The sequence below is a fragment of the Mixophyes fleayi genome, unplaced genomic scaffold (genome assembly GCF_038048845.1).
Source record: "Mixophyes fleayi isolate aMixFle1 unplaced genomic scaffold, aMixFle1.hap1 Scaffold_29, whole genome shotgun sequence".
In the NCBI taxonomy this organism is placed as follows: domain Eukaryota; kingdom Metazoa; phylum Chordata; class Amphibia; order Anura; family Limnodynastidae; genus Mixophyes; species Mixophyes fleayi.
This window is the reverse complement of record NW_027446953.1, coordinates 4,588,371-4,598,712: the sequence shown is the minus strand read 5'-3', so window position 1 is coordinate 4,598,712 and position 10,342 is coordinate 4,588,371. Positions and strand designations below refer to the sequence as shown.

General features: G+C 37.5%; 1 long non-coding RNA gene across 1 annotated transcript; it reads left to right on the top strand.

The window, feature by feature from the left end:
* Positions 1–3,227: 3,227 nt before the first annotated feature.
* Positions 3,228–10,022, top strand: LOC142127184 (uncharacterized). Its single transcript, XR_012685335.1, has 3 exons — positions 3,228–3,324; positions 4,994–5,136; positions 9,813–10,022. It is a non-coding gene; the product is annotated as an uncharacterized LOC142127184 (long non-coding RNA).
* The last annotated feature ends 320 nt before the right edge of the window (positions 10,023–10,342 follow it).

Here is a 10,342-nt window from a genome sequence, read left to right as displayed (position 1 = left end):
AGAAGACTTCGAGCTCAAAAAAAAAAGTCATTGAGATGAGAGGAAGAGGCCGAGTCAAGCTAGAAGATGTCAGCAGCCCACAAGAACAGACCGATGCCAGGAATCCTGTATTTAGATGTAGGATTCCGTATTTAATTCTCACTGCATGGCATGGTATGTACAACTGATGCAAGTTACTGAGTTGCAATCTGGTGATTGCTGACATCACAGAGGCAGGGAATTAGTTGTACATACCATGCAAAACTCCCACTCCAGTGCACCCATTCTGGGTGAGTGCATACCGTCCCTGTATATTTATATATATACACACACGTTCACATTAAGGTTGCTAGCCAATATTTTTTGCTTGCTGCTCTTATTAATGTGTTCGTGAGAGAACGAAAGAGGATAAAACTAAGAGGAACTAGATTTATAGGAACTGTTAGTAAGAACCATCTTTTTATTAAATAGTTACAGTAATACTAACACATAATGCTTGCTTATATCCTGTTGTACTTCCTCTTTATGCATCTTACATTACTATTTCATTAGAGTACAGTTTCTTACAGCCTCCGTTTCCTTGTCTGTTTTTATTTGATTGATTGATTGAAACAATTTAATTATGCCTTTGCAATCACCACATTCATTGTTACACTATGCATATTGGCTGTATATATTAATGAACAGGGCTATAAAATAAACTGCATGTGTCCTGTACTTGGCCAGCATTATAGTTTAAAAAGAGAGCAATTGGTTTAAAAAAAATGTTTCATTATATAGTGTAATAAAGAAAAATACACTTTTGAAACATTTAAATTCATACAGTAGGATACATATGCTTGGAGAGGCAGAATGGACGTGGCAAGCATACAGTAAGGGCGTGTTCATGTAATTGCAACTGAAGTAGACCTGGACACAGACCAGATACACACTTAGGGAGGGGGGTTTCCAGTTGCCCAGAAACCCTCTTTGTGCTTGAATCATACTGAAAAAGTTGTTAGAAAACACAGGCATCGCTGAACACATCAGAGAATTACCCAGAACAAGGAGTCTCCACTCTGCTCTGTTCCTCCCAGTCGCAGCAAATACAGCATTCTAGTGTGAAACTACTTGGACTGGGAGCAAGGCAGAGTGGAGGCTTCTCATTGGGTGTAACTCACAGTGGAGGCTTCTCATTGAGTGTAACTCACAGTGGAGGCTTCTCATTGGGTGTAACTCACACATTTTTCATTCCAATGCCTGCCTATTGGAATGAAAAATGTTTTCATTCCAATAGGCAGGCATTGTACAGTGATAGACTAGTCGTAAGCCTATCACCTTACAGTTAGTGCTGCTTCTTCAAACTCCCAGGTCTGAAAGAACCTCCCACCTCTCTTGCACAGTGTGAGGGGGGATAGAAAGCTGAATACCACCCCTCTTATCTCAGCATGTTACCCCTATACCTGCCATGACCCTAACAAGGTAGACAGCAAATTTGAGGAAATCACAGGTTGATGCAGTTAAATTGTGTTAGATGCAAGATTAGATGTATATCCTGATGTTAAAGTATCTAATGTGAAATCAGACGTTTCAGTGCCTGGTCTGATCAGGGGATTAGGCTACCCCCTGACAACATGTATATAAAAGGAGCTCTGTATTACCATGTAATGAGTATTATTCCATCTGTACACTTCTGGAACGATCGCTTGTACCACAAACTAGCATGTAACTCCCAGCTATCTGAACAAATATCCTGTGCTTCCTGTGCTCCCATTTTGCTGTGGATTGTGACAGACACGTGGTGAATAGAAAGCTGAGCCAGTTATATAAACTACAGGGAGATTCTGCTTTATAGTAAACTCTGCCACTAAATACATTTCTGAAATAAAAGAGAAGAGCAAACACAGGATTTCTAGATTGCAAATGCTGGATTTTGGAACAAAACTGGAAAAAAAACAACCTTGTTGCAATAGAAGCCTAATGTGGTCATATTGCTTTACTGTAAATAACAAGCACGGCTGAGTCACAAAGTGGTGCTTATTGTAAGATGTTATCCAACAAGATGAGTGAAACTAACGTTAAAATATTTAATTTTTGGAAAATATTTTCTCAGAAACTTCCAACGATTAAGGTGTGTTTGTGGTTAGTATATACAACAATATTTATGTTTTATGCCACATGGGGCATCACCTTAATCTGAGTAGTGCTAATGATGTGTTCCCCATTTAAGAGTAAATCAGGGATTTTTAACAATTAGGAGTGTTTTGAGAGCTTAAACTGAAATTAGACTAACCAGAAATTTGATTCAAATTGATACATGTTGTGTAGATCCTTGCTGAGTACAATTAAGAGGCCTGAAGATCATGGTTGCTGATCATGTCTTTGTGAATAACATTGGGCTTGATTCAAGGGGGGGATAAATTTAAAATGTGGGTACAGATTTATAGTTAGGGTTGGGCATGTCCTAGAGCAACTTTAAATTTCAGTGTACAAATAAGCTGTCAAGTATTTGTGTGCTACATGAAAAACAGCCACTATTTTCCTTCTGTGCAAAATAATAAACTAATTTGCACCCCTTGCATTGCAACATGGTTTTTGGTCAGAAAACTTGAGTAAGAAAAGTTACTAAATTTTTTGCTTAAATTTCCTTAATGAATCAGGCCCATTATTTGTAAAATAAAAGGCTAGAACATGGAGTAAAAATGTATACGTATGGACAGGGCCGGATTAAGGGAATGGATGCCCCTGGGCTAAGGGGGCTTCCATTCCCCCGTGAGTGCCCCCCCCCCCAGTGAGCCGAGCCGCCCCACCCCCACCCCCCAAGGCACTCACCTCCTTCTCCTGGCAATGCAGTCCTTCCCCGGCGCGCTGTACGCACTTTACTGAGGAGGTCTCGTGAGAGTGAGATCTCCTCAGTAAGGAGACTACAGCGCGCCGGGAGCGCCCCCTTCCCCGACCAATCAATACTGCTGTTGAGCACTTAAAAGGCCCCCCTGGATGCCCGAGGCCCCTGGGCTGTAGCCCAGTTAGCCCTATGGTTAATCCGGCCCTGCGTATGGATGTAGTTAGGTAAATAAGAACATATATGAGACACTGTATCTCATTAACATATTGAAATCCAGAAATCATTTTTTGGGACTCATGCAAAGTTTACCAGTTATTTTGTTTGTGTTTTTGCAAATATTACAAATCAGTGTGATAGATAACAATAAATGACACAAACCATTTCACTCATAGCAGGTATGTTCTCTTGTTTGTACATTGCATGCAGGATGAAGAATTTAATTGTTTTAGGAGCAGCATTTCTTGTAGCTTCAGCTGTAAATGTTCTTGATGAAGAGTGGACCATTTGGAAATCTAATTATGGTAAGAAAATTAGGCTATAATTTACATTTTGCATCCCAGATACACATAGTATAGTATAGTGCCATCAGATTTGCAGTAAAACTAGAGATGTGTGTTACCTATACAGAAAATGTGTAATCTATATAGTCACATGTTTTAAAATCTGTCCATTGGTCAAATACACATTTTTTTGTTTCATAAAATAACATGATTTTAATTAAGGGATAATATCTTTAAATAATATAATATAATAAAGTTATATCCCATCCCAAAAGTTTACTTACCTGTGGACTGGCGTTCAAAAGGTTCAGTGGTATTATAATGAGCTTTGCTCTATCATTAGTTTCATGAGAAAGCATTGACTGGGGGACTAGCATCAGGGCCCCCCTACACTGGGGCAATAGCGCCTGCCGTCCCCCAATACTACTTTCTATAAAAAACGAATTAGTTCTCCCTGCCATGCAGCACACGCAATCCTCCTAAGGTGTGGCGTTAGAGTGTGCACTGCTCAGAGAAAGCTGTGTGTATGTGTCCTGTCCAGTGCACTGGCAAGGCCAGACATCATTACTGTCATCAGTCAGTGCAGTGTTTGCCGATCTCTGCAGGCTTCATTTTAATTGTAATATTAATTGCCCTGAGCTCCCCCCTCGAGTATGATTGAAGTGTAACTAAGTTTAATACCCTCGTAATAATCAATTGTGGAGCAGGTTGCGCTTCTAAGGAAGATAATGGTGGTGATTTAGTAACTTTATAACCTTCTGTTATCTTGCTAAATCTATGTTCAATCAGATGCAGAAAAGTAAAGCCTAATTATTTTAATCAAAAACAGGTCTATTTAGGGAGTCCTGATTTAGAGATAGGAATTAATGCATTTGAAAGGTGCTGAAGTACAGTATAACTAAATGTGCAAAGACTTACCTGGAGAAAAGTGGCATCTGTACCATGTTTGGACAACCTATCGGGGGAGAAACATATTCTAAACAGCCACATGGTTTTATGGAAATATATTTGTTAAAACTGTGTGTCTGCTGTAACCTCCTAAGTGCTTCATTGGTTCACTTCTCGAATTTGTGATTTAATATTTTTAAAAAGTCCTTTTCTCCAAATCGGAGAAACTGTCAGCTGCTCCAAATAGCCACAGATTTAAAAATATTAGAGTGTACATTTCATAAATTGCTGGTGAAATGATATGTGTTTACTTTTGTTTTATATTTTATTTTGTTGATTTTTATCTCGAGCTCAAGTAATATGTATATTATTATATGGAAGATAGGCATTTTTTAATAAATAAATGTTTATTTCTTACCATCAATAGTCTCATTATGACATATTTCTCATAGTTCAAGTCAGATACAAGAGCATCTTACTGCTATGCCTGTGAACTTGCACTGCTTACTATTATAAAGTATACAGGAGCTAATGTTACAGCAAAGTTCATAATACCAATATGTTATCAGACTGCGCTGAATTATCTGTCAACACAATTTGATTTACGAATTTACAAGAATTCAGAAGACCCCTCTCCCCTTCTATATATTTTTCATATATAAGGGGTATTATGCTGTTCTTCTAAGTTATGTATTTATGAAGCATGGGGTGAATCTCTGTGAAATTATTATTCATTTTCAAAATGCCAACATTCCTCACAATACTGTACAATTAGAGATTACATTTATGCATCTTTATGCAGAAAAGGAATATACTAATAAAAAAGAAGAAACATTTAGAAGACAAATTTGGGAGGCAAACTGGCAGAAAGTGGAGAAGCACAATAGCTTGGCTGAGCAGGGCTTAAAGAATTATACTCTGGCAATGAATACATTTGCTGATAAGGTGAGTTAGGATTGCATTTTTGTTCTTAATTGTTCATTGTATGGAAACTCCGGTCCCCTAGTCTATTATTCATAAGTAAGAGTGTTTGATTGAGACAAAATTACACACAACTTGGTAGAGGCTATGATAGTACTGAATAACAAAAAATGAGATCCATTGATACGGTTTTGCTTCAATGGCAGCTGTTTACGTGCAACATATACACTGCCACTAGGGAATCCATAGATTGTAACATTAAAATAGATTTAACTATTAGCTGCAAGTAACAATATAATTTTGTCCCCAGTAGAGCACTATCTCACTTCTTCAACCTCTTCTAGCAGATAGATGACATAGTCCACTTGCCCTGATGTCTCTACACTCTCCTAGAGACTCTATCAGACTCTAGGGGGATCACTACTCTCAGGGGACAGACTGCCTTGGTAGCTGGTCCCTGGTCTGGACCTACAACTTCCTTCTGGCATTCTACCTCCAAATAGACACATAAAATATGCAAAATAAGCTCCCTGCTGAGATGCTTTGGATGGCCATACACTCTGTGCGTGTGACAGATAATTTTAGACCTAATTGGCCACAAATAATAGCATGTATTGCCCAAAAAGACAGCTGATCTCAATTAATATCAGACAGGGGCCTAGCAGATGTTAATCGTGAAAATTAAACAAAAAATAAATCTGGTCACACGTTAACTACTATGCATGTTGGATATGGCCAAGCACTGTACAGTTGGATCTTTCAGATAAGGACATACACATGTTATGCTTAGGCATGTGGAACAGCCAGAGTTAACTTGTAAAGTCTTCGCAATTGCTTTTTTACATCGTTAAAAACGAACAGCAGGTAGAACCAGAAGCCAAACTGAAGTATGGACGGGAAGGGGATGTCAAATTTGGGTACTTTTTGTACCCAGTCAGAAAGTTCTCATTTAATATGTAACAGATGGAATGTTCAATAAAACTGCACCCCATCCACCTGCAGCCAGACCTCACTATCTAAATGTCACCCCAACACATTTGCCAAAGACATAAAAAAAAATAAAGGATGCTGAATATCTGCGCTAGTGTGAAAATACAAAACTTATAAGGTATACACAAAAACATTAGAGAGTCCAAAAGTATAGTCCTTGAATAGAATACGTGAAGATGGTTCTTCTTTGTGACTCCATTGTTAACATATAAAAAAAAGAGAAAACAAAAACAACATAGTGTAACCGGTATTTCACTATATATATTATTTAAGAATTTTCCATAATGTTATTTGATTCAAATGTGAATAAAACACTGTATGCTAATTAACCTAGCAATTAAAAAACAGAGCTTAATACATTCACAATCATAACTATAAGCATGCATCTTAGGCTATTATGGCTGTAAAGAAAATAGGGTCTATGTAGATATCCTACTAGTAATAAAAACCTTAATAGGAAAATAACGTAGAAAAAAATATATATATTTTCTGGATCACCCAAGATTTGAACTCACATATTACTTTACATATGCTAACCATAGACCAACATGTTGAGCTACAAGCTCTATTGTTACTTAATATGACATCTGGACATCCTTAAAGTAAAATAACATTCAACTGCCTTAATGGTATAAGACAATGGTTCCCACACTTTTGCAGTTCGCGGCACCCTTAGAGTCTCCATAATTTTTTCAAGGCACCCCTCCAAAATAATTACTGAGCAGTCCTGTTTTAGAAGTAATTGGGTCAAAAAAACATAATAAGTATTTAGGTCAGGATAGAAATACTTATTTAGTTGTATGTAAAAACGCTCCCCTCTGCATCCAGTCACTCTGCCCACTCTGCATCCAGTCACTCTGCCCCTTCTGCATCCAGTCACTCTGTCCCCTCTGCATTCAGTCACTCTGCCCCCTCTGCATCCAGTCATGCTGCTCCCTCTGCATCTAGTGATGCTGCCCCCTCTCACGCTGCCCCTTATGCCCTCTCTCACGCTGCCCCCTCTGCATCCAGTCAGGCTGCCCCCTCTCATGCTGCCCCTTGTGCCCTCTCTCACGCTGCCTCCTCTCATGCTGCCTCCTCTGCCCTCTCACGCTGCCTCCTCCCACGCTGCCCCCTCTGTCCTCTCTCACGCTGCCTCCTCTCACGTTGCCCCCTCTGCCCTCTCTCACGCTGCCTCCTCTCCCGCTGCCCTTGCTGCCCTCTCTCATGCTGCCCTCTCTGCCGTCTCTCACGCTGCCTCCTCTCACGCTGCCCCCTCTGCCCTCTCTCACGCTGCCCCCTCTGCCCTATATCACGCTGTCCCCTGTGCCCCCTCTCACACTGCCTTCTCTCACTCTGCCCCCTCTGCCGCGACCAGACACATGCTGGAACATATTTCTTTTGAAATAAAAGCATAAGAAACAAATTTCTCTGTGTGAATTCCAGTAACAGTAACGATGTGCGCTTACCACATGTAGATGAAACAAGGGCATGTATAAGAACTGACAAATCTGTACAGATCAGGGTTTAAACGAAACGGCCGTTCACCACAGCTTTTTCCAGACCTCTGATCATCAGATGTTATGGGAAGCGCTCCTGGACACAGATCCCCACTTCCACCAACACGTTTCGAATATAATTCTTTGTCAAGGTGTGGGTAACTCGCCTAGGATTCGGGTTTAAATACCCCAGAACCAATCAAATTTGCATACATTTTGTAGTTAAAATATATTCATATTTATACAACACACTGTATCTAATACTTTAATAGCAAACGATCAATGTCTAAATATACATAATATACCAAAAAACAAAAAAATTTAATATTACTTCAGCTGTTGGGTAATTAAACATTACATCAGCTGTTGGCTATATGCTAATTAACAGCTGAAAAACGGAACTTCATAAATCTTAAATACAGAGTCATAGCAATAAGTATATTTATCTAAGGTTATTATGGATAAAAATAGAGATATTGATTTATGCAAACACCATATTTATAATTTATACATTAATTAAAAAAAATAAAATTAAACTCAAACGAAAATTATTTTTCAGGATCTCTTAAGTTTAAAACTCAGTCATTCACATATGCTAACCTTAAACCAACATGTTGAGCCACAAGCTCTATTAATACTTGGTATGATATCTAGACATTCTAAAAGTAAGATTGTATTTGACTGAATGAATAATTAAACAAACTCAGAAGTGTTTCTATTATGTCTTCTTACATATGGGACAATGAATATCCAAAAATCATGTATAAAACTTCATCATGTAAAAAGCCTAATAAAAGTGGTCTCTAGTATGATCATAAAAAGACCTGGACACACATGAGTAACATAATATCCAATCTAACTAAAACACATAGAGTATACATGGAACTACCATATAACAAGCTTATATTTATATTGCATATGGACCAGACCATACAGGTACACCCAACATCAACTGACTAGATGAGCTATAGGCCCTCTGAGAACCCCTATGTCTAAGTTGAACATGTTTCAACAGACTTTTCAGAAGAACCACTTTAATCTGAAATCTTTGTTTAAACCGTTTGGTAATAAAGAACCAAATGAATAAATTAATTGCATTTCTTCCTGTGCTAATGAGATACTGAAGTCTTTTTTTCTCCATTCGCAGACAACTTTTTTAATGCAGCAAAATGAAGTGAGAGAGTCCATATTGCATTTATGTTCTTCTTTACAGTGCAAAGATACGGAATGCAGGGTGTAACCATTTTTAATATTTATTACATGCTCCGCCCTTTCTTTTAGTTCTTTTAATTTTTGTCATTGTAAATAAAACTATTGATCTTTGATTCAAGATAATAGATACAGTTAATCTTGATACTGTACATATTATTTCGAGATGCGGCAGATATGAGTCATACTCAAGGGATATATAAGGGCAGCAGCACAGATAAGCAGTTATCTGCTATTTTAATTTCACATACTTTCTTTATTTTTTGGGTTTATTATTTCATTATTTTTATTTATTTCTTTTCTCCTCACTTTAATTACTTCGCTAATGAGATATAGCCTTATTAAGGGCAGACCAAGTGATAACATACATGTTGTTTCAATTTTAAATAAAAAAACAATAAAGTTGAATTTTTATCTTATATTGTTCAATAAGAGTCTCAAGAGTGCCTCACAGTACAGGCTTCTCTCTTCCCTTTTGTTTATTTTCTGTGCATCTACGCATGTGCACTGAACTGGAAGCCCAGACTTGAGCTTCGAGTTCATATTAGTAATATTATTTTAAAAAGCAAAACACAAATACATTTTTTTAAAAAATCATTTAAAAAGGAAAACAAAAAACTTTGTTAAAAAAAATAATCAATTTTGTTGTTTTCCCAAAGGCTGCAGAAGCCATGGGAGAAGGGGTTGGAGGATTCACATGAAGATATTTATGATAGCTCCCTGTATCCCCCCCCTCAAATCCTTCATTATCGCTATTCAGAGTGATAAGGAGTCTGCAGCAGTACTTGTACCACCCCTGTCCTTCATAAATAGACACCCCATGCTACTGAGACTTACAACTAGTATTGATTTCCATTATGCTATATGCTTTTTTTTTTTTTTTTATTGAGCTCTCATTTTGCTTTCATTGTTGTATATAAATTAAAATACCCAAAGTATGTAGTCAGTATAGTTATGGAAAAAATGAATATTTTCAAAATTGACCTAATACTTGTTTTTTTTTTTTAATAATATTGTGTATAGACTGTTCATGAACTGCTGAATCAAAACAGCCCATGTTATTCAAGGCAAAAACAAAGAACACCAGAAAGTACTCCTAAGCCAGCACGGGCTTCTTCTTGTGAAACAAAGACAAATGCAAAGTTCCCTGAACAGGTGGACTGGAGAACATCAGGGTGTGTCACTCCTGCTAAAAATGCAGGATTGCTTTGTAGAGCATATTGGGCTTTTGCCTCGGTAAGGATATATATATTTGTATTATTATTTATTATTTTATTTTGTGGAACATAGGGCGTTTTAGAATAAAACAGGCTCTCTATATACAGTAGATGTGTTTAAAGTCACTGACTTGTTTACACATTCATTTATGGAACGCAGGTGACAAAATAGACTCGTACACACAACATGTTTATTAGTAAATAAAGGATTAAAATACACTAATAAAGTAAGGGTAAAATAACAAGAATTGACTGGTTTATTTCTTCAGTCTCTTATTATGTAAAGATATAGACATTAACAGTGGTAAAGCTCACTAATATATATTACTATGATCA